General features: G+C 38.6%; 2 non-coding genes and 1 pseudogene across 2 annotated transcripts; 2 read left to right on the top strand and 1 right to left on the bottom strand.

The window, feature by feature from the left end:
- The first annotated feature begins 263 nt into the window (after positions 1–263).
- trnai-aau (transfer RNA isoleucine (anticodon AAU)) lies at positions 264–337 on the top strand. The gene has a single exon. It is a non-coding gene; the product is annotated as a tRNA-Ile (tRNA).
- A 6,684-nt stretch (positions 338–7,021) lies between these two features.
- trnak-cuu (transfer RNA lysine (anticodon CUU)) lies at positions 7,022–7,094 on the top strand. The gene has a single exon. It is a non-coding gene; the product is annotated as a tRNA-Lys (tRNA).
- A 2,796-nt stretch (positions 7,095–9,890) lies between these two features.
- LOC134326655 (tripartite motif-containing protein 16-like) lies at positions 9,891–26,076 on the bottom strand (annotated as a pseudogene).
- Positions 26,077–26,432: the final 356 nt, after the last annotated feature.

The raw sequence follows: 26,432 nt of genomic DNA, 5'->3' as shown, positions 1-26,432 counted from the left end.
AGAACCCACAAAACCTCTTAGATGTGTATTAAGAAAGTCTGAACATAAGAAATGACTAGACAGTGATGTCTGAAGTAGGACAGATCTCGGATCATTAAAATAACATGAAACTGCTGCATTTCTGGTGCAATAACAAACAAATTCAGTTAGGAGCTGCTAATTTCTGTGCAGAATCTTAAATGGTTTTTGTGCTGCCATGTAGCTGGTTGAATGGAGTTAGTGTAGAATTATGTACAAAGATCTAAAGAGTGAACAGTTTAACTGGCCGGTTAGCTCAGTTGGTTAGAGCGTGGTGCTAATAACGCCAAGGTCGTGGGTTCGATCCCCATATTGGCCACACCCACTTTTGGACTTAAACTAACAAACAAGTGAGACTTCTCTAACTAGCAGGTCCTATTAACCTGGGCTTCAAATGTTGTCATTCTGGTAGGACAATAAAAGCGATATACTACTTTTTATTCAATGTATTTAACTACATAGTGTTGTACAACATTACATGTGTACTTAATACTTTTGTATTTTAATACTTGCAAATTTGAATACTTGCATACTTTAATACTTGCTTACTATAATACTTTGCATTAATATATATTGAGCTGCTGTAATAAATGATCTATCTATAGATTCATTTAATTTTATCTGTATTGCTAGTGATGGGCTATCCTAAACTATCTTTAGGAAGGTAGATATATCTAGCTTTGGGGTTGTTGAGGCAAAATATTCATGATTGTTGTAATGTTGCTACACAGTCACATTAGAAATCCCTTTTAAAACTAATGTTTGATATTGCAGGGTCTGATGAAGACACTAAAAATCTTATCCGGTGGAGAGTGGCCAACCAGGCCCTCTTCACTGGAAAACAGAATGCAGCGGTTCGAGGGTTTGAGTAAGTAACTGTTTGTTTGATGTAAAACAAAATTTGTGTTACATCTTATGCATAATATTAATTACAAAGGGTGGTATAAAGACAAGTTTTAGTATTCAAGTTTTGCTAACTTTTTCAAAGCATTAAAAACTTTTAATGACTAAACTTTTTTTGAAGTAGTGTATGTTATATACATTAATAACTGTTATGTGCATTATATTGTAGAGCCTTTGTGTTGGAGAACCGAATGCAGGGGAAGGTGACTCCCACTTATGTGAAGAAGAAGTGGGAGAAACTCAAACAAAATTACAAAGTAAGCTTCATTTGATGGTAAGATCTTCAGTAAAAATATCAGAAAAGATTTGTAATACAAGTTAAGGTCCTTCTACTGTGTTTATGAATCTTGTAGGAACTTAAGTGTCCACCTACTGGGGTAAGTACAGAGGGTGGTGAAGCAACAGCAGCATCTTGGAAATGGTATGCAGATATGGATGAGGCAATAGGTGGGAGACCATCAATTAGCCCAGCGACCCTTATTTCCTCATCTGGCCAGGATGCTGCTGAAGCTTCATCATCCTCGAGAAGCATGGAAACCCCAGCCAAAAAGAGACGAGGGGAGAAAGATTTAGTTGAGTATCTGAGGGAGATGGAAGAAAGGGAAAATGAGAGGGAGATAGAAGCAGCAGAGAACGAGGAGAGAAGATGGAGAGAGGCTGAGGAGAGGGAGGAAAGAAGAGAAAAGGAAAGAATAGATCGAGAGGAGAAGAGAGAGCAAGAGGCGCGCCAGAGAGAGGAAAAGCGAGCGCGAGAGAGAGAGGAGAGGAGAGACCAGGAAGCAAGAATGAGGGAGGAAAGGAGAGATAGGGAGGCAAGAGAGAGAGAGGAAAGGTTTATTAAAATCCTAGAGATTCTAATGAAAAAATAAATAGTTGAAAATCAAAAAGTGTTGTAGTATTATTGTATGTTGTGAGAAAGAAAATGTTTTGGCAAATAATGGACATAAATAATTTTCTTTTTCATTTAACCTTAATTAAAAATAGAAAAACTGGAAAAATTGTAATTAAAAAAATATTTTAAAGTTTTACTTTTAAATATTGCATAAACTGTTAATGTCAAGAGACAATCAAGAACTGTAGAACAAAACGTAAAAACAAACAACATGAACCTATTAACAAAACATTTTTCTAAATATAATCATGCTCATAAAGAGCTGGGTGCTGTGCTGTGGTGCTGTGACAGCTGCAGCCAGATGCTTTGCATCTTCACCTGATGTCATGTCATTTATTACAGGCTCTGGTTGGTCAACATGTACCTCTGTTAATTGTGGCTCAATAATGTCTCCATGAGTGATACAGAGGTTGTGGAGCACCGCACAGCATGCAACAACCTCCGGGACGAAGACAGGGCTCACCTCAGCTTTAAAGAAAATGGAACGCCATCTTGTCTTCATCATTCCAAAAGCCCTTTCCACCACATTCCTGGCCTTGGACAGTTTGCTGTTAAAACAAGCCTGTACAGGGTTCTGCACAGGCTCTCGATAGGGGGTCAGGAGCCGGATGGGTGTATTAATGCAGGGATAACCCCCATCCCCAAGAATGTATCGTCCTGCAGGTGGGTATAAGCCCTCTTTATACACAGGGCTGTTCTTTAGTACCCTTGCATCATGAATCGACCCAGGGTAACCAACAAAAATGTCTCTGAACTTCCCCTGGTGGTCACAGATGGCTTGAAGCTGAATCAAGTGGAACAGCTTCCTGTTTAGGTAGCACTGTGCGTTGGCAGATGGGGGTTTTATTCGAATGTGGCACCCATCAATAGCACCAACTGCCACTCTAAAACATTCGGATCCGGCCAAGTGGGCAAACCCAGCTCCTACACACTCTAGTTCATCACCAGTTGGTAGGGTGATGATCCTCCTGACGAGCCCTCTGACAGCCATACTCATTCTGTGCACAATGTTGTGCACAGACGATTTTCGAAAAATTATTCTACTGTAATTATTAATGTGTCAGATCTATCATTTTGTCATTTATTTTCATTGTAGTAGTCTAATCATGGTAATGTAGCATACTGTTGCTAAAGAGGTTAGCAGTACTTACATTATTTCTGAGGTAAAAAATCAATAACTTTCCTAGTTCTCTTCTGTGATTTACTACTCTCTGCCATCTCAGTGTGGAGTCGGGATACATGACTATAGATTAATCAGTTAGTGGCGCAAATAAAGACGATAAATACCCGACATTTTGGCAGATGAGCTATGAACTATGGTGATATTACGTCATCACGTCCTTACGTCATCACTTGACGTTGGTAAGATGGCGGACGTAGTACATACGGGTGTTGTGTGCATACTGCATACTAATGTACTGAAACTACGTACTTCTTTACTGGCCGAGCGGTGCATACTTCCTCCAATCTAGTACGTACTCAGGACGCAGCCAGAATTTGCACCACTGGGATGTGAACTGAATTATCTCCATGTGAGGACAGAACTCCTTGATATGGAAATATATGTCCTGATGTTTCTGTCTGGTGAGCCTTTTGACTACTGTACCTGTAGCATCAAAACTTACACTTGAACCTTAAGTCTTTACTAGTGTTTTGTAGACTAGTAGTTGAGAGGGGGTCCAATAATAGCAAAAAAAAAAAAAGGTCTTATCAGATGAAGGGAAAGGATAGGGTGTTTGTGTCCTACCTCCTTATCCCATCTCTCTTGTTTGGCTTTTCATAATGTACTCAGGATTGGTAGGTGGTTAGGCTCTGGGTCAGCGAGTGCCATTATCTTGTATTCCTCTGTGGCACGCCACAGTTTTTTTTACCCTCACAGAGTTCTTCAAGACCTGGTCTTTTCTCTCCAGACAGCATGCACTTTACCTTTCCAGTATGAAGACAATTCTGCATTTTAGCACTGCTGGTGTGCTCACCTCTGGTAGACTCTCACTGAAAATGCACAATTTTTTAAATAAGTTTGCCATCCCATTACTTCATCATCCTACAATAAAAATGTATAAAAGCCATTTAATGAGTACAAGAGTAAGTGATCCTAAAGAATATAGTGATTTGATTATTTTACTAGACTTTAAAAAGTGGTCTATACAGAATCAAAGACACTTTATATTAGTTTGCCATCCCATTACTCCACATTCCTACAGTAAAAATTCATTTAGAAACTCATATGAGTACAAAATAGTGTAATTTCATAACAAATTGATTTGCTTGTATAACAGGACTTTAAAATGTAATGTATACAGAACCGAAACGACGCTTTACACAAGTTTGTCATCACATTACTCCGAATTTCTACAGTACAAATGTCTTAAACTCATGTAAGTAATACAAGTGTAAATGCTCTTTTTAATACCAAAGAAGGTCTGAATTTGGAACATGTAGATTGTTTTACATTTAGACTAGAACAGACTTTATTTCTGGTACATCTGTGTGCATCAGGACTCGATAAGTTTATTAAACTGTAAAACTTCTTTCTGTTTTAATCTCTGTACTAAAAGTCAGAGCATCATACTGTAAAACAGGGTTTATAAAATGAATAGTTCCGGTCCTAAAATCTGATTGGCTGAGCCGCGTTCTGAGCCGTTGTAAAATCCACGATATACTCACACCTATGACCACCGCACATTCCGTATTAATACGCCACCTTCAGTTCATACCTAGTTTGCAGCACATTAAAAATGAAAAATTTAAGGTAAATTTTGACTTATTGGGTGGGTTAACAGTGAATGAATGGTGTGAAGAGATGGACAGAACTGAAGAGAATGAAAATAGAAGACATGCAGAAATTAACGGCAGGGACATAGCAGTGTTAGAAAAATTCCGAAATGAAGAAGGCACAGTGAAACAGACACAGTGGGCCGTTCGCTGTTTTCAGAACTGGTGTACTGAGAAAAACGTCACTGTTGATTTTGAAAAAGTCACCAAAGCAGAGCTGAACCAACTTCTTCGTCGGTTTTATGCTACAGTGAGGAATGGAAAAGGTGAATCATATGGTTTCAGCAGCTATGTTGGCTTACGCGCAGAACTGAACAGATATATCAATGACCCCCCTCTTAGTCTGTCTTGGTGTATCCTTAATGACTCCGCTTTTACCACTAGCAACAACGTTTTCACTGGAGTTGTAAAAAAACTTCGCAGAGAAGGTCAAGACAATTCAACACACCATCAGGCTATAACGGACGAAGATTTCATTAAAATCAAGTACTCCGAGGCGCTCAATCCAAACACATCAGTGGGGCTTGTCAATAAAGTCTGGTTTGACATACAGTTGCATCTAGGACGGCGAGCCAAAGAAGGGAACCGGCAACTAATGCCAGAATCATTTGTCGTTCGTAAGGACGAGAATGGTTTAAAGTATGCCACCTTGACATTTAATGAAATGACAAAAAACCACAAAGACCCGAACGAAAGAGCGAAAGAGAGCCGACGTGGATTTATGTACGAGCAGCCGGACGACGTGTTATGCCCTGTTTCCTCCTTGGAGAAATATCTGTCCCTTCTTCTTACGAACCCACCAGCCTTTTATCTCCATCCAAAGAAGACAGCCCTTACCAAAGAAATATGGTAATTATTGTAAACTAATTCTGTAACACTTTCTTTGACAGACCAATTTGGTCACATTGTAACTCATTTTTTTACATTACAACTGGTGTTTGGTGGTAAAAACATGGCAGTCAATATGTAAGCTAGAATCTTTTCATTATGTCAATTTTGCTATTTAGGTACATCAGAGAGCCCATGGGGGTCAATTTTCTTGGCTCTATGCCGCCCAGAATTTGCAAGGCAGCTGGCATTGAAACTGTATACACCAACCACTGTCTGCGAAGTACAACAGTGCAGAAACTTTCTGATGCAGGGTTGGAGGCAAGAGAAATTATGGCTGTAACTGGCCACCGAAGTAAATCTTCGCTGCAGTCATACTGGCACCCTAATTTCAGAGAGCGGAGATGCTGGAGCAACATTCTTGCTACCGAAACGCCCACTATCAGAGCCAAACCATTCCAGCCCACCAGCGAAGAAAAGTACAAACATGGTTGAACACTATTTTAATTCATGTACTATAAATGGAAATGTCCAGATTAATATAAACAATAATGCTAATCATGAAGCAGAAGTTTCGTTCAAGAAATAGTGTTTGTGTAGTAATGTTTATTGTTAATGTTATGTTCGCACTCATGTTGCCTAGCAACGTGGCACGCCGTTATCGGACTACTTTCTGTGGCGGAAGAATGCTTTATTGTAAGTTTATACATAATAAATACATTTATGAATTAAACGTTGTTGTATTTATTATATTTTATGTTGACCGCCGTTTTATAAAAGCAATAAGCCACTTGAGACCGTGCGTTACTGTTATGATTTTAGCACGGGGAAAGAAGTTTTAGGCACTCCGCTTCGCGTCGTGCCAAAAACGTCGTCCCCGTGCTAAAATCACAGTAACGCACGGCCTCTCGTGGCTTATTGCTTTATTAGATGCGCACTAAAACTTTTAGTGTAGATAATGTGATCAGTACCGTAAAACAGGGTTAAGATGCGCACTAAAACTTTAAGTGTAGATAATGTGATCAGTACCGTAAAACAGGGTTAAGATGAGCACTAAAACTTTAAGTAGATAATGTGATCAGTACCATAAAACAGGGTGTAAATGCGCACTAAAACTTTATTAAGTAGAATTAGCGTGACCGAGCAAGTCCAGAAGATCTAAAACAAATGCAGCACCCAGTTTCACCCTCAAAAATCTTCATAAATCTCTTTTCTAGCAAGAAAACTCAATAAAAAACAAGAACACAACAAGAACTCAGCACGTTTTCTCCACTCAAATGATCCACAGGTGAGTTTAATAACAAGCAGCAGAAACAGCGTCCTGTAATAAGAGTCCCAATACCGCTAGATCCCACTGTCACTCTGTTCACTGTAGTGCTGCTGGGTCCTAGTGCCCTATAGTTCACCTACCATACTGCGCTCCATGTGTCTCCTACATGCAGTAATACCACAGTAATACTCAGTATGAGCAGAAAGACGCGACTAACTTACACTTTTACATTTAGTTCTGATTGTTATATTCTGAATTGTGTTTGTTTGTAAACTGTGAATTAGTTCTTAATCTGGTCGTGATGTTAGTGAATTAAACCATGACATGCTGCTTAAGCCCGGCTAGCTCAGTCGGTAGAGCATGAGACTCTTAATCTCAGGGTCGTGGGTTCGAGCCCCACGTTGGGTGAGTATCTTCATTTAACGTTTACTGAAACCAAAAGAAGTTCTTCCACTTTGGACAGTCGGTCTCCGGTGACTAATCAGGTGGATATTTGTGCTTGTAGGACTGTTGTTTACTGGATGTTTTCAGTTACTCCACTATTCTGTGGGACTACACATTGTTGTTGTGTCTCATATCCGTTTGATCATCAGGCAGGTTGTGCAATAAAAGACACTCATCCCTGGGTGGGCTCGAACCACCAACCTTTCGGTTAACAGCCGAACGCACTAACCGATTGCGCCACAGAGACACATGCACAGATGTTTCATTGGATGGTACACACAGGTCACATGACTTGCTAAGGTTTACCTCAGGCTATACCACCCTGTTCTTCTGCCATCTTTAATTCTGGCTTTATTTCACCTAATGAACGTGGCATGACCTTTATAAATGCTTACAATCAATTTTGTTAATAGCAAAAATACATAAATAAATAAAGAGAGAACTGCTGTGTAATTTAGAGACTAAAAGAAATGTAGACCGTGTAGAATAAAAGTATTAGGAAAGTATGAGGTTAAAAGCATCAGCTTTTATTTATTCTTAAAAGAAAAATACATGAACCTCAGTCATCTCACACGAAGATCTGTTCTGCTCAACAACAGTAAAGCTCTCCATCGTTTCTGTGTGGCAGCTCCATAACTGAAGGGCTGTCAGTGTAGAATCGGGTATGTGGGTATATTCCCTGTCCTTTGTGCACAGGCCGGTTAGTTGGATTGTTCTATAGTGAGTTGGAAGTTAATAGCTGAACTGGCCAGTTAGTTCAGTTGGTTAGCGCGTGGTGCTAATAATGCCAAAGTCGCGGGTTCGATCCACGTATGGGCCACACCCACTTTTGGACTTAAACTAACAAACAAGTGAGCCTTCTCTAACTAGCAGGTCCTATTGACCTGGGCTTCAAATGTCTCTGACAAGTGTGAGCTCTGTGTACTTTGGTCAGTGGAAGTAGTTTTATAGCTTTATAAAAACATTGTACTTACTTACTATTTCCATTCTTGCAGGAGTGTGGGTTTACCTTCCACTTCAATAGTGAGGCGTGTCCAGCTCTGCTACACAAACTGTCATTTTTGTCCCTGTTAAAAACTTTAGCTTAGATAAAGCAAATACAGACACATTTAAAATGTTCATCTGTTATTACAAGTCTAAAGTTGCATAAAACAAATGTTTGCACAAATAATATAAAACCAAAGTACAAAATAAACATTTCACTTATTTTAATTATCTCACAAATCACTTCTCAGTTTTAAAGGTCAAAGGCAGCAGCATCTTTTAGATCAGAACAGCTATTAACATTAAATATCACTAAAGAGGAAATCCTGAAGACAGCAATGTAAACCTTTCATTTAAATACAAGCTGCAGTAAACTTACATAGTTGACCCATGGTAAAAAAAGAACCTCGCTGGGTTGTTGTAAGAACTCGGGGCAGTGATAGCTCAGTGGTTAATGTACTGGACTAGTAATCAAAAGGTTGCCGGTTTGAGCCTCACCACCACCAAGTTGCCACTGTTGGGCCCCTGAGCAAGGCCCTTAACCCTCAATTGCTCAAAATTGTGTTCAGTCATAATTGTAAGCCGCTTTGGATAAAAGCGTCTGCTAAATGCCGAAAACGAAAACTAACTCAGCACAATGATTAAACTGCACAACCCAACAAGTAAAAATAACCCTTCATGTGTTCTGTCCAATATTTACACAGTACTGGGTTGCCAAATAACACATTTTCACCCGCATTAGGCCTTTTCTTTCCTGTATACCAAAAACAGTCGCCATTGCAGGTCTACAACACGTTACAAAAACACTTGGGACAGAAGAGTCATAAACACTCACTAGTCTTTATATATTATAAAAATAAAATAATTGTAATAGTAATAAAGTCCCAAATTTGTACCAAAGCAACAAGCTGTAATTTATTTCTAGCACCACTAGATGGGAACGATCTCTGTACAACATTTTGAACTTCACTAAAAGTCAGTTCAGTGTGTTTTACTGTAGTAAGCATGAAAGTATCAGCTGATCTTTAACTAAAACCAAACCATCAGGAATTTGTTGTTAGGAGCTGGAAAAGGGGGAGAAGTCTATGTCATCTAAGGCATTTATTTAATAATTTCTTTTGGATTTATTACAACATCACATCAGCAAGAAAAGGTGTTTTGTAAGGGGTTGCAGGCAGCAATGACGACTTTTCTGGTACATAGGAAAGAACAAATAAATATTACATAATATTTCAACAAAAATCATTAAATAACTCAAAGCTAAAGTAAAGGTCTCCTTGTACTGCATTTTTTATTAGCTAAACTGAAAAAGTCAAATTAAAATCTTTACCGTTTAACTGGCTTTTAAGGTGGAGTTTATAATCATGTGGAGTTCATCATCCCATCTAGTGGTGCTAGAATACATTACATCTTTTTGAATAGATACAGATTTATGACTTTATTCTTCTTCTTCTTCTTATTATTATTAATGTATTTTTTATTCTTTTTAATACTATTTGCATTATTTTATTTGCATTTTTCATACTGTCCCAACTTTTTCTGATTTCGGGTTATAATAGATTTGAGAAGAAAGAGGTTTGAGGTGAAAATGATCACATTTATCATTTTGTAATGTACAGAAATCTTCTCTTTTATGTTTTTAAATATTCAGTTTGTCTTTTATTTAATTTAGTTTTAATATCTGAATCCATTTAGATGATAAATATTTAAGAACAGAAGAAATCAGATAAGGGGGTAAATACTTTTTCACAGCACTGAATAAATGGTGGTTAATAAATTGAAAAAGAAAATCTTCATAAATGTATCACTGCCTCACAGATTCTAAAATCACTCAAACAGTTTAATGTTACACTTTCATGTAAATTTTACATTTAATTTGTTCAATCTGACAGTTTCACTGATCCTGAATAAAGATAAAACCCCGGGTAGAGGAGCTGAGTGAACGTGGTCTGAACTCTGTGGAGGAGCTTCATTGTATCAGAGACGCTGTAGAAGGACAGAGTTCCTGCTTCATAATCCACATACACTCCTATTCTAGAGGAACTCGGCATTATGGGAATTTTAGTCTTTCTGTTTTTGTGCCTGAATAGAAATCTGGATTGAGAACAGAACAAACTCCAGGACTGATTATTACATCCAAACAAACACTCATCACCATCTCCCTTCCTGCTGATGCTGTTATATGACACTGCTATACAAACCCCATCATCCCCACTCCACTCAACCTCCCAGTAACAGCGTCCACTCACACTCTCTCTACACACAACCTGAGGGAAATAATCAAATCTATCTGGATGATCAGGATACGACTGTAATGTTCTACTGCAGGTCACTACTTTGTTCTCCTCAGACAGACGGAGGTTTTTATTTACTGTGTTTGGATCCAGTGTGAACCGACAAACATCTGGAGAGGAAACACAAAATAAACCAATTAATATAGAAGAGAGAGAGAATGTCCTTATTGTATTTATTGTGCACTGCTAGCCTCTGTATAACCAAAGTCAAATTCCTTGTACTGTATGTGTGAGCATACTTGGCCAATAAAGTCTGATTCTGATTCTGAAATACACAGAAACACCGCACAACCAAAGATACAGTGCAACACTATCCAGCACCAAACACACACAAAAAGACAAACACTACATACACACACACACACACAAATACACACAAACACTGCACAACCAAAGATACAGAGCAACACTATTCAACACCAAACACACAAACACTACACAAACGCACAAACACTACACAAACGCTACAAAAACACTACACATACACACAAATGCTACAAAAACACTACACATACACACACACACGTGTGTACTGGGGGGGTGCAAATACTTTTTCACTGCACTGTGTATGTTTGTGTGCTTGTGAGAAACTTACATTGTAGAAAATCTTCTCTGATTTCAGGTTCAGGAGGTGAAGTAATCCGGACTTTCTTCACTGCAGAAAGAGTAACAGTAAAATCACTAATCACTGTAAATACATTTATACACAAGTATTATTATTATTCTGTTTAGCCCACTAGTTAAGAGACAGGTGCCACCCCTTGTCTGTTTTGTGTGTGTTAGTTTAGGCCTGCTTTGGCAGTTTAGCTGTTTTGCTTATTTCTTTTATTTGGCTCCGTGTACAGTTCACTTTGTGAGGGGGAGTTTTGTTGGATTTGAAGTTGTAATTTCTACATTTGTGTCGTGTAATTAAAACACTTTGTTTATAAAAACCTGTAATATTTAAAGAGCTGCTGAGTAAAGTTGATTTAGCTGAGTATAAATCTGGTTTTCTGCCTCCTGATTTTCACACTTCACTAAGTTATGTAGCACACTGGCAACTTACTAATGTACCAGCAATTACGCTATTCTTTTATTAAGGCTAACTATGTACGCGTAACAGTGTGTGTGTGTGTGTGTGTGTGTAATTAAATGTAAGTCTAAGTGTGTGCGTGTAAGAGTGTGACACTACACAGTGATAGGGCCAGTGATAGCTCAGTGGTTAAGGTACTGGACTAGTAAAGGTTGCCGGTTCAAGCCCCGCCACCACCAAGTTGCCACTGTTGGGTCCCTGAGCAAGGCCCTTAACCCTCAATTGCTCATTGTGTTCAGCTCATTGTGTAAGTCGCTTTGGATAAAAGCGTCCGCTAAATGCTGAAAATGTAAATGTAAATACACAAACATACACAAACAACACACAAATACTACTCAAACACACACAAATACTATACAAACACACATGAACACCGCAAACACACACATACATTACACAAACATTGCACATATACACACAGACACTACACATACACACAAATACTACACAAACACACATGAAGACCACACAAACACATACACTGCCCATACACACAGTCACTGAACAGGCATACAGACACACTGCACAATCACACAAACACACGCAAACACTACACACAAATACTACTCAAGCACACAGATGCTAAACAAAAACAAACAAATGCTACACAAACACATACAAACACTACACATACACACAGGAACTGAACAGGCATGCACACACAAACGCTACACAGACACTACACATACACAAATACTACACAAACATACAAATGTTACACAATCACACAAACACTACACACAAAAATACTCAAGCACACATGAATACTACACAAATGCTACACAAACACATACAAACCCTACACACACAAATACTACTCAAACACACAAATGTTACACAATCACACAAACACTACACAAACAAACACACACAAATACTACTCAAGCACACATAAATACTACACAAACACACATACATTACACAGACACTAAACATACACACAAACACTACACAAATATACACATACACACAAATGCTACACAAATGCATGAACACTATACAGACATACATAAACAGTACACAAACACACACTAGCAACACTCAATCCAACAACAAACACACAGTCATGCTAATAAAGCTCTTTAAATTGTGTGTGTGTATTTCAGTGTGTGCATTTGTACACATGAATAAGAGAGTATGTATAAGAGAATGTGTGTAGGAGTGTGTAGGCATGTGTGTCATAGGGTTTGTCTGCGTAAATGTGTGTTGGTGTGTGTGTGTGTATTTCAGTGGTTTCTGTGACTGAATGATTTAGACTTATAAAATCTCCTGGATCAAAAATATACAGACAGCAGTTTAAATGATTGTTTTACTTTTTTTTTTACTTCATGACCTCTGAAGTGTGACAAATATGTAAAAATACAGATAACTGGGGGGTGCAAATACTTTTTCACTGCACTGTGTATGTTTGTGTGCTTGTGAGAAACTTACATTGTAGAAAATCTTCTCTGATTTCAGGTTCAGGAGGTGAAGTAATCCAGACTTTCTTCACTGCAGAAAGAGTAACCGTACAATCACTAATCACAGTAAATACATATTTGACATGTTCTCCCAGTGTTTGTCTAAAGTAGAGATGCATGAGTACCGATACTAGTATCGGGTATTAGCCCGATACCACGTTCATTAACTCGTACTCGCAAACGAGGCTCCGATACTAAACATCCGATACCGTGTGCCTAGTGCACGTTGCTGCGTTAACGCAGGGGTTTTCAACCTGTGTGCCTGACCTTGCGAGATTTTTTTACTTTTAAAACTAAAGCAATTCATTTTTCACCCACGGGAGACAGATTGAATTATTCTCACTGACCACGCTCACACGCACGTTTAATGTTATTTAGTTCCGTTTGAAAAAAAAAACATTCAAAATACAGCTAACAGCGAAAAAGCAAAAGCAGCGACCGCCGTTATAGGACGTGTGTGTGTCTTTAATACTCTGTTCACAGTGTCGATACAAGTGATTCAGGAGTCGACTCATTTTAAGCGCAGCGTAAGTTTCTTTTCTCAGTCATCTCTCCGTGTTTACTGTTATAATGAATGATGCGGTTGTAAATAAACACCAAATACTACAGAACATTTTGTGTGACTCGCTTACATTATAAAGCTCAGGCTTAATTATACTGGTTAATACCACAGAGCGGGAGCCGACTTCGTCGTTTACGATTTACCGAGGTGAACCACAAATGTATGTGCTTATAGAATCGGCTCAGATGGGATCGGACTGTATTATCTTTTTAAAGTAAATATTTCATTCAGCAGAATCGCATCGCATGTATGATGTGCACAACGTTAATTACGTGCGTTTATTAATGAACGTTAACGTTAGCTTGTCAGAAGCTTTCTCAATGATGTCTGTGCGGTGTTTTTTTTTTTACAATTAGTGATGGCAACCCAAGCAACTGTTCCACTGCACTATTTTACACTAAAAACTACACTATTCCATAATGCTCCAGATTGCATCATTCTAAATAGGTATCGGTATCGGCGAGTACAAAAATACATGTACTTGTACTCGTACTCGGTTGGGAAAAAATGGTATCGATGCATCCCTCGTCTAAAGTGACCTTAAGTCTGAATAACTGTGTGTGAGTGTATTTCATTCAACCCTGGACTCACTGTGACCATGACCAGTACTGGGTTAATGAGTAAATGAATGATGTTGTTAGATGTAAAATGTTCATGTTGGTGGATTTGATTGTTTTGTTTGATGTTTGAGTACATTTTGGAGACAATGGAACACTAAGGGCTTAAACTCACCTCCATCTGGTATCTTCTCCCACTGCTCTTTCCAGAATTCTTCTACTTTCTCTCTCAGCTGAGATACAGACTTTGTAACATCATCAAATGAGAGGAAAGGACTGATTGTGATGGCGGCAGATCCAGCAGGAGCAGAGAGAGACTGAAAATTCTACATCCAGACAAATAATGTTCACAGAGAAACAACAAGATGATGGTGAATCATAAATGATTCAACTAATAAACTAATAAACTTGTGCCTGTAAAACTGTTGAAAATAGTTGGTACAAGGACAATTTAACACTACTGTGAAGATTGTAAAATGTCCCACAATCATCTTAAACAGATAATCCAGCTGTGTTTGGGTATAAAAGAAGCATTCAGGTACAGACCAGTTTTTATGAGCAACGACTCTAAAATGCATTATTAAATAATCCTACAGTTTAAACACAACATTCTTCATCAAGCAACAGCAGCCCTGTTATTTCACTACCTGTCCACTAGAGGCACCATTACCTAAATATTGGACTTTAATTGTATGCATCACATGTTTTGTGTTTGTCCTCATTTTTAAAACCAGACTCCTGTTAGCCTGAATATTGTGGACTATGTATGTATTGTGTTAAACAAGGTCAAGCTTGTTCCTTTAAATAAGACTTTTAAAAAATTGCTGCTATTTCGACTTATTTTCGATTGAGAAAAGTAATCATTAGAACAAATGCACAGCAGCACCTACAATTTGTTTCCTCATCGACGGCCAAGTCAAAGCACTTCACCAGATTATTAGGACTCGACTGTACACAGATTTAATAGAACTGCATTCACTTCCTTCTCAGGGCTGAACAGGTTCATTTATTCAACCACTGGATTGATACAATCCCAAATACAAGCTGCCCCTTTTCCCTTTCGCTGGCAACCAATCAGATTTCCCCCCCAAAAAAACTCAGCCCTGTTATTTCCCTATCTGTCCACTAGAGACCGCCATCAATGTTTAATTTAATCTCTTATTATCTGATTTCAGGTGAGTTCATACTAATTTTTATCTCTTTAACACTACGGTCATAAAGTTTGTTCACATTCTGAACATATTTTATTACTGGTGCAGCAATAATTTATTCTTTTTAGTTCTGTTACCTGGAGGAAATGGACGGGATCCTCTGTGTGTGAAAGCTGTTCCAGTTCAGCATCTTTCCTCTTCAGCTCTACAATCTGCTGCTCCACCTGTTTCAGGATTTTTTCAGCTTGACTTTTTTCAGCTGTCTCTCGATCTCTGATCAGATCTTTTAGCTCAGAGCATCTTCTGTTAATTGAGTTGATTAGTTCAGTACAGATAATCTCAATGTTCTTCACTGCTGTCTGTGCAGAACACTGTGAGAAGAGGAAACATTTCTCACTTAGATATTTGTCCATCCTTCACATTCATATGTAGCTACTGGCCAGAGTAAGACTTTCATCACTCATAGCTTGGTGATGGTGTTAAATGGCTTGATTTTTCATACCCTGGTAAATGTTACCATCATCATCATGTCCACATGATGCAGTATTTGATACTCTACTTACCAAATATAAGAAAGAGTTCCAGTCTTCTACCTTCCACCTTAAACTCCAGCACTTCTTCAATGTTCATCATCATTTTACTGCATTTATCAGCATGTTATATTTCCTCACAGCTCTTTGATACAACACACCTGCTCCTGTATGTCCTTAATTTAAAATTATATGTGTGGATTAAATCTAATAAAACCTAAAAACACCATATATACCGTAAAATGTGCTGGTGGTAGCATACTGTTACAGAAGTTCTTTTGAGTATCAGGAAACAGCAGGCTGGCCAGGACTGGGAAATTCAATGTAGTGATCTTCTCAAATCTTTACCAGAAATCTTATACAGTCATTTATGTTTAAGCATCTTGATGCAAAGCAACAATTAATATTTTTTTTTGGGTGGCCCAGTCAAAGCCCTAATCTGATCTTATCACCCTTATAATTATTAGCACAACCTAAGAATTGCTGTACAGCATCAATCACAAACTAACCAGGCAGAATTTGAAGAATTTTTTAAAATTCATAAACAAAAATGCTCCATCACTTGCAAAGTTACCTGAGATATAAAATATCAAATTTTTAATGGAGATTGGTTTAATGGAGGAGAGTCGGACTGATCCTAAGAGCTTTTTGTTTATAAAACTTACCTTGTGAGACTCCACAGCATTTATCAGCTCACAAAGTTCCCTCTCTCTGTTCTGGATTTTCTCCTGGAATTTTCTCTGGATCTCCAGCAGCTGCTTCTACACAGAATAACAATTCAGAATTTACTTGTATTGTGTACGAGCACCACATAAACAATGTCAGTGTAAATGATAATGAGTTGTTACTTGTTAAAGAGAGCTGTATAATATTTTTACCTGTTTCTCAGTTCTTTCTGCTGCAGCCGATATTATATCATGTCCTTCATGATTCTCTAGCATACACAATGTGCAGATACACTGCTGATCAGTACGACAGTAAACCTCCAGCAGTTTATCATGCTGAGAGCAGATCTGATCCTGGAGTCGTCTGGAGGCTTTAACCAGCTTGTGAGTCTTATAAACAGGAATTTGATAATGAGGCTGAAGGTGAGTTTCACAGAAAGAGACCAAACACACCAGACAGGATTTTACTGCTTTGGATTTTCTCTCTGTACAGTAATCACACTCCACATCTTCAGGTCCAGCAGAACAGTGACCAGAATGTGGAGCTTGAAGTTCTGTTTTCTTCAGTTTCTCCACAACTCCAGCCAGAATTGTGTTTCTCTTCACAACAGGTCTTGGAGTAAAGGTTTGTCTACACTGTGGACAACTGTGTGTTCCCTTATCATCCTCCTGATCCCAACAGTTATTAATACACACCATACAGAAATTGTGTCCACATGATGTAGTTACAGGATCCTTCAGCGTTTCCAGACAGACTGAACAGCTGAACTCGTCCTGAGTTACTGAAATTTTGGACTCCATTTTTCTACACGTAAACAGAAACGTTCATTTTTAAAATTTTTGATTATCTACTGTACTCATGCTGTGGGAATTTGTATTGTGGTTGTAGTAAGTAGTACAAGTCAGTAGTTAACTACTACAACCTTCGTCTTATCAAAATTTGCGTTTCTTAATTTTTGTTAATTTTCTATATTTTATTATTACTATACCTTTACTGTACCTTTACATTTTATGATTTGTTACTGTACCCATGCACTTTTATAATGTGGTTGTAGTAACTAGTACAAGTTGTTGGTTACTATGAAATATGGTTATATTAAATTATGTTTTTTTTTTTTTACAATTCTTTATTACTGTACCCATACTGTAGGGTTTGTTTCTGTAATTTAAGTGTAGTGGGTGGTACATGTCACTAGGTAACTATTGCATCGTTTATTATATTAAAATGATTGATTTTAGAATTGTTGACACTATATATTTTTACTGTACCCTTTAGGACTGTAGGACTTTATACAGTTGTATTGAATGGTACATGCCACTGGGTAATAACTACACCTCGGCTTGCACTTTGTAGACGCTCCCTTAGCACTTCCTTAGCCTTTCAACGCGGATGAAGCTCACATTTACAAAATAACAGAAAATAAACATTTACAGAAAAAACCTTTTAAACATATTTGATTGTAGTTTGTTCCTTGTTTACTGCAGAATCAGTTAATGCAGTTTCACTCATTTTTGGATGTTTATTAGCCGAGAACGAGCCGAAAGAAACTCGAATGTCAGGCGAATGTCCAAGACTTCCTGGTTTAGTTCGTGAGTGTTCTGTTCAAAACAAGTGTGTTTAAATCAAATGAACAATCTGAACTACATAAAGTAACAATACACAGTAATGTACAGAAGTGTGGAAATGTAGAAACTCACCTGCGTTCATCAACTTCAATGGACTACTTGCACAACTACTTCCGCATTTTCTTTAGTGCTGCTCCAGCGTTTCCGGTTTGGCATTTCCGGTTTTCCACTACATTCGCAATGGCGGTATTTTTCAGTCGGTGTTTGCAAGAGCTTCCAAAAATGAACATTAACGACATTCATCGGATATGTAAGAAGACCAGTAAAGCCCCCTCTAGCAAGCTGGAGAAGGGTTTTAAACTGTATGCCTCGTCATACATCCACAACTACGAAGGTAAGGAAACGCTTATCTTATATTTTAGGTTAGCCCGCGAAGTACAGAAAGAAGCTACTTAGCTAGCGTTAGCAAGGGTAACTACATTAGTGTTAGCTGGGTTAGTTTGTCCTGTTGACAAGTGGAAGTATTATGTTGAAACTGCAACTTGGCTGTTGTTCATGATATTTACTTCTAGGCATGTTTTCCATTAAAATTATTACGTTTTATGTCTTTTTTCACCCTGTTATGCTGTAATGGTCAGTATTGCTAACACAGCTTAACAGCATGAAAACGTTGCTAATTTGTTTACTAACGATGAGGTAACTAGCTATCTAATGTACAAACTGTACAATTAATTTGTATGTTATTTTTATTTAGTGTCGAATAGGGACAGGCTGTCAGGGGAGGCCAGTGTGAGAGCCTTGTGCTACAGATCCATGAAGAAGAACGAGTCAGCGCACAGTTTACGAGTAGGGAGGAAGTGTAGGGCTAAACCAGGGCTTTCAGACTTCACTCCTGTGTCCACAGCACTGCAGAGTTTAGCATTAACTTCATTTAATGTTCACTTCTTATATAACTGTCTTGTTCTAAAATTGGAAAAAGCTGTTGGCATCCAGGAGCTGAGTTTGACCCTCTATGGCAGTGTTTCTCAGTCATGTTCCTGACCACTCCATACAGTTTTAAATATTCCATGATTCAACGTACCAAGAATTCAATATACCTAATCTAGAGTTACCAGAAGTAGCATTAAGAGACACTGCTCTAGCAATGAACATATTGGCAATCCAGGATTCCTAAAGTCAGTCTTATGAACGCCATACTTAGCAATTTTTTGTGTTTCCCCCACATGACCAGCCTTTACTTAGGTAATGAGCTGAATCTGGTGGAAAAATATGCAACACATAGGGTTTAATGACTGGGTTGGGATCTCTTTTTGCTCTGAAGTTCAGATGTTCAAATCAGTGTTCACTGTTCTTTGATGTTCTAGGTTCTATATCCAAAACCTATTGCTATAAATTAAGCAAGCGGTTCCAGGTTCCATTCTTGGGGTGCTTATGCCATACATATTTTTTCTCTCCATTTTAAAACACTTTACTCAGCCTCACCCACGAGGAACTTAATTTGTTAATTAGTTCAATCAGGTTTTAGATAAGTTAAAACAAAAAAGTGATATTGGATCCCCAAAACTGGTATAGGAACCCCTGAATTAAACAAAGTCATTACTAATTTTGCTTACCCCTTACAGATCGGGCTACGTGATTCATCTCCTGTTGTGCTGACACACACATGCAGTTCATGTGTTGCAGGCACTGCCATATGCAACCACATAGTGGCTTTGCTTTTTCAAACTGCACATTTCTCTCAGCTCAGTGTGCCAGTAGTTCCTCCTGTGCACAGCTGTACTGAAACCGAACAGCGCTGGCACAAACCTCGGACAATTGTAAGTTTATAATAATCACACTTGATAAGCATTCTAATTTAATGCACTGTCTGAACTACATTGCAGCAACGTTTGTCTCTCTTATTAGGGTGTAAAGTCAGGACCAATCAACAACATGATCACCTGTGCCAAATCAAAAGTCTCAAGGCGGAGTTAGGTAAGGTGATTCATTACTTTACAAATCTGCTCATTAGACCTGCAGTTGTACAATTTACCTGCTCTACCACACCTGAAATGTATAAATAGTTATAATTAACTTTAATTTATTATTAACCTGAATGCTTATAGTTTGGCGTATTGTCTGTACTTAAATTTGTAGGAGTGGACTCTACAGGGGCATGGTGGGCCCTTTACCGGATCCATGCATGTTTAGAGTGGCAGAGGCTTATGAAAAATTCAGCCTTGAAGACAAGCCGCTGGTGACCACCATGGGCATGGAACTCAACAAGCCAGCTGTGCAGTGTGCATTTGGTATGGTGCAGGAGGGCAGTGTTCTGTCATATCAGCAGCCTGTTTTACCATCACGACACATCACGCTGCATCCTGATGTTCTATCAACCCCACTTCTGCCTCTGAAAGACCACCACCTTGATGCACCCACCTGTGCTTTTGTGTGCACTGAACAGGAGCTTTTTGATATGGCTCACAAAATTGAGGTGTCAACTCGGGAGCAGAGTTCTTGGGCTGAGTGGCATCTGCTCCGCAAGCCTAGAGTAACAAATAATTAATAAATAATAATAAAAAATTATAAATATTGGAAACAGAATTTGTTTAGACTTAATGTTTTAATGTACAAAGAGTATACAAAATATTTACAGAACCTGGTGTGTCTAAAATATGCTCTTTTACAGTTTAATAAATACATAATTTGTGGACAGAAATGAGAAAATGTAAATATTGAATATTCTGTATACATTCTGTGTGGGTTTCCTCCGGGTGCTCCGGTTTCCTCCCACAGTCCAAAGACGTGCAAGTGAGGTGAACTGGAGATATAAAATTGTCTGTAACTTTTCAATATAACTTGTGAACTTGTGAAGTGTAAAACATGATATTAAAATCCTAATAAACAAACAAAATTAAATCATATGTTTACTTAATAAAAGATTGTTTGTGTTTTTGTGAAACAGTGCATTGTGTTTTTATGTAAAGAACTGGTGTGTAATGCAAATTATTTACATGTTTGCTTAATTACATCAGGAGCTGAATTTAAAGTGTTGAGAAATACAACAGTATAAATTACAGAGGGGATGGGGTCCCTAGGACTGGAGTTGATAACTACTGCTTTATTTTTTATTTAACCCATACCTTAACTAGTGCTTTGTTTTGATAGTTTGACAACAGGCATGCCATTGTAAATAACTGGCTAATGTTTACTGTATGGGAAAGGGAAATTAATTAGCCTTGGAGCCTGAGTGCTGTAGCTGTTCCATTAAAAAAAGCAATGGTACTGCACCCTTCGTCAATCTTCTCCGATTATCTGGAATTTTTGGTTCAACCAAGTGGTCTGGTAAGAAATGTCTGCTATAGACCTTCGTATAAGGCGAAATAGTAAAGTGGTCCCGACGGATGTTTATTAGCCACTGCCTCCTGAGTTCATAGCTGGGAAGCTATGAAAACTTCCATTAAACTTCGCCGACGCCGAGCAAAGAGGAACACAACAGTGCTCTGAATATTTCTTGAGCTGTTTCTGAAAACGTTCCGATATAAAAACTTTACACCGGACACTCATTTTAATCTCACGAAGGTTTTGCATATGCCGATGAATGTAAACAATACAACCGGAAACGATCAAGCCGCACTATTTGAAAACGGAAATGCGTCATAGCCTTGAGTGCAAGTAGTCCATTAGATGATCAGAATCTGATAGGTCTAGATAGGCCTATAAATTTCTCTAGATATTTACATGCAGTCTTTACTTTTTTGGCAGGAATGCCCTCTCTCTCCTTGCATCCATCCATCTCTCCCTGTTCCAGGTTTGTTCCCGCTGTCCGCACTAACCTCGCGAGAACTGCCACTTGCAGCAGCCTGGGTGGCAGTTCTCTAGTGACTGGGTGGCAGTCTCTAGTGACATTTAAGTTTGGAGAGGCACAGGAATGTTTTTTAAAATTATAATATAATACGGGAAAATACTAATAAAAGTCCAGAGTGCTAACCATTACACCATGGAACCACACAGTGAGCTCTTACTTAAGCCCAAATGTTAATAATTAGTCATTTAGAAGCAAGTTGGCTGTTAGATGTCACTGTAAACAATGATTTGCGATTATATTTTGGGATGGAGCAGTCACATGTGGAACACTATAACACTACTAGTGCTATTATAATATTCAGGCTGGATAAATGGATGGAAATTAACACGTCATTAAAGATGACTCTAAACTAGCACAAGCAGTTGTGATGCTGTTGTACTGCACATGCGCTGAATGCTACCATCCTGAAACTGCTAATGTTTCTTAATCTTGGACCTCACACCGGGCCCCAAATAAAAGCAGTAAGGTCCCATTGAGATTTGAACTTGGATCACTGGATTCAGAGTCCAGAGTGCTAACCTTTACACCATGGAACCCTGACACCATAAAAAATAAACATAATGATTCGCCATTTGCTAAGTAAATAAAGCAAAAATACACAACTTCTGACTTTACTTTTACATCTCAAGTGATTTAAACTTACGTGATTGATATAATTGACTGAAATCAATTGACAAAACTGAGGTCATTTACAAGTTTTAAACACTAAATAAAAGTAATTTTAGTTAAACATTGCCACCCAAGTATCAAAATCACAAATTGCATTAAGTTCAGGACACAGTTGGCCCGTCCCTCCATGTCGCTCAGAAGCAGATGATTTGATGTTTGTGCACCTGTTCAGGAGATCACAAGTCACTAATGATCACACAGAAGTCACTTGATTTTAATACTGTTTGGTTTTTTAAATGAGATCCAACAAGCTCATGGTAAGATGTCCAAATAATTTTTGCCACATAGTGTATCATTACCATTGCTAAGGAGTTAATATGTGTGTCTACATCACTTCATCTATCTATACGTGTCTAACATATGTATCTATTCTGTTAATATTAATAAGCATGCAAACACACATACACACACACACACACACATGCTTCCACATTTACATGTTTTTGCTGTATGTGTTATGTAGATAATATTTAGGTGATTTGAATGCTCATTGCTGACTACTATCAACTTAGTGAATCAACTCTTTCGAGTCTATTCTTGTCGTTCGACTTAAAGAACCGGATTAAAGAATCGACTCAATTGATTCATTTGAACGCGCAGACTCACTCGCTCTCCCGCTGTGCGCTTCTCAAACTGAACCATGGCTGGATTACTGACCGGGCCAGTGGGGCCAGCGCCCAGGGGCCCTTGAGGTCAGGGGGCCCCGGGGGGGCCCTGGCCCAAAACATTTTGCGATGCCTATCAACATTTATGATACAATATATTTTTATTTCCGAGGGCCCTCCATTTTAAGGATCCTCTGACTATTAGGGACTTTGACCCCAGGGCCTCTTGGGGGCCCTAGACATGCTTTTGGGGCCCCTAGCCATGCTTTTGGGCACTAGCCATGCTTTTGCGGGCCCTAGCCATGCTTTTGGGTCCCTTATGAAAATGGATGAGGCGCTGTGGCACTGCTCTGACTTCGACTTCTGGCTATTAGGGGTCCTAGGAAAGAGGGGGGAATTTTTTTTAGAGGGCCCTGGTTATGAGAGCCCCTACCAGGGGGCCCTAGAGAAGAGCAGGGCATACCATTAGAGGGCCCTTGATCACGAGGGCCCCTGCTATGGGGCCCTTGACTTCCATAGAAGTCGTTTACCATGGCTCCTTGACTTTCTAGGGACCTACAAATTGCCAGGCAAGCTACCATATTTCATAACAGACGTTTTGTTGCAAATATGCGATTCAGGCCCTTACTTAATGTTTCTGAATTTGTATTGTTTCAAAATTATTATGTTCAATTTCTCTTAAGCGCAGAGACACAAATTAATTTAGCAATTTTGCAATTATTTAAATTTAAGACAAGCAATTTGTCTGATGAATGCTATCTTTGACACCGATTAAATTGAGTGAATTTGGCCAAGGGTGTGATTTCACTTATGTGAAAACAACAAGCCATTTGACTAGTTTCATGTTTCCCCTTTAATAAACAACAGTAAAGAGACCAGTGGTCACTCTAGCTCTAAAGGAATGCATGAAAGGAAAAGTGCCTTTTCATACAACAGATCTGCAAATATTATGCACAACTGAGAGAGGCATTGAATGATATGTCTAAAGATATGGAGGAGAAATGTGTAACTCGAAGTGAAGCCTCTGCACTCTGTGACAAATTGGACACGGAGACAAGGACGGATTAAGGATAGTCTGGGCCCCTGGGAAAAGAGTTGCCCAGTCCGAAACTTGTCCTTTCCATTAAATGCTACACCTGGCTCTGCACTATCATCAGACATAATTTTGCACTTCTTTGTACGCTGGAGGTCATGCCTGTACTCTTGGGAGACAGCAGTGGTGACATTTAAAGCCGCCCCTTCAAACACCTCAAAGTTATCTCTCTGTGCTGCCACAAAGTCTCGTAAAGACAAGAGAAGTTGTGTAGCTGTACATATGTCAGCTACACAGCTGGAACCTTGGAACCTCTGTAATATTGTGTCCCAGAAGTATGCCATGAAGGCCATCTCCAACGTGTGCAGAGGCTTCACTTCGAGTTACACATTTCTCCTCCATATCTTTAGACATATCATTCAATGCCTCTCTCAGTTGTGCATAATATTTCCAAAGAGCCTTAGTTGACTCAGCTCGTGCGCTCCATCAAGTACCTGACAGTGATTTCAGTGTGAGTGTCACATGTGGAGCCTTTGTGTGCTCCAGTGTGTCCATGTGCCACACCCCTCTCTCACTGGGAGCACACACTGTCTCCTGCCACACCCTGATTGGTTCATGTGGACTAATTATCTCTAGCTGCTCCTTATTTAAGGAGGCAGCTTTTGTGCAGACTTTGGGAACTATTTTGGCTTTGTTTGACTGCTTTTCTGGACTCTGTTTTGTCTCTGCTTGAATCTGTAAGGTTTGTTCCTAGCCTGTGTTACTAGCCATGTTCCTAGCTTGTGTTACCAGCCATGTTCCTAGCCTGTGTTACCAGCCATGTTCCTAGCCTGTGTTACCAGCCATGGGTCAACTATGTACAGTAACTTTACTGCAGCTTGTATTTAAATGAAAGGTTTACATTGCTGTCTTCAGGATTTCCTCTTTAGTGATATTTTATGTTAATAGCTGTTCTGATCTAAAAGATGCTGCTGCCTTTGACCTTTAAAACTGAGAAGTGAATTGTGAGATAATTGAAATAAGTGAAATGTTTATTTTGTACTTTGGTTTTATAATTTTTTGTACAAACATTTGTTTTATGCAGCGTTAAACATGTAATAAAAGATGAACATTTTAAATGTGTCTTTATTTGCTTTAACTAAGCTAAAGTTTTTTAACAGGAACAAAAATGACAGTTTGTGTAGCAGGGCTGGACACGCCTCACTATTGAAGTGGAAGGTAAACCCACACTCCTGCAAGAATGGAAATAATAAGTAAGTACAATGTTTTTATAAAGCTATAAAACTACTTCCACTGACCAAAGTACACAGCATTCATATAAATGAACAAAACACAGACCTCAAATAACATGAACCTGAAGGTATGAACTTACATTGTAGAAAAGAAAAACAAGCCAGTAGCAGCAGTGTGCACATTAAACCATTTACAGAAGGGTCATTAAGTTTGGCAAATTGAAATAATGGCATGTTTGGAGTTGAACAGCAGCTTAGCATGAATAAATCTTCATTAGCCCTGTATCTCTCAGGTAGTTCCTCTAATGTCATGTTTAGTTCTCCAACATGCTTCTCTAACTCTGTTCTTTCTTTCTTACACCTTTTACAATCTAATCATCTGATAATCTGAGTTTGATTCCTGTGTATTACAGTGTTTACAGAGTCCAGATAAAATTTCACTCCAGTGTGAATGCGCTGGTGTAATTTGAGATGACAATGTTGATTAAAATTCTGAGATCCACACTGAGATCACTGATACGGTTTCTCTCCAGTGTGAATGCGCTGTTGTATTTCATGGTCACTTTGTATATTAAAGCTTTTCTTACACAGAGCACTGATACGGTTTCTCTCCAGTGTGAATGCGCTGGTGTATTAACTCTATTCTGCCACCTTTATACGCCCTGCATAAACTGACAGATAGATAACTCCTCCACCAATCACCACGCTGTAGAAGACATTTAGTTCAACTCTGTTTAATGGCAAACTGGAAGTAGGTTAAAACTACAAGAATTAAAAACACATTTATAAACTTCAGCACATCAAGACATGAATATCAAATGATATTTAAGTTTAAAGTCCATATGCATATTATTCCAAGTTATGCATTTCAATACTGATAATCCAACATGTGCAAATTCATTTAACTTAATGCATCATGAGCTAACCTGATTCAAGCATGTAATACAAAATCAACTAATACTCTTAATAAATATCAATTAAAACGTCTATTAACAAATCAACATACCCACAATGCATCCACAGGCATGAAATGAACTTCACGAGGCTCCACTACATTCTCGTGCACGAATCGCTT

This window comes from Trichomycterus rosablanca, chromosome 14 (genome assembly GCF_030014385.1).
Source record: "Trichomycterus rosablanca isolate fTriRos1 chromosome 14, fTriRos1.hap1, whole genome shotgun sequence".
Lineage (NCBI taxonomy): Eukaryota > Metazoa > Chordata > Actinopteri > Siluriformes > Trichomycteridae > Trichomycterus > Trichomycterus rosablanca.
Note: the sequence above shows the minus strand (reverse complement) of the source record. Positions and strands in the feature narration are given on the sequence as shown.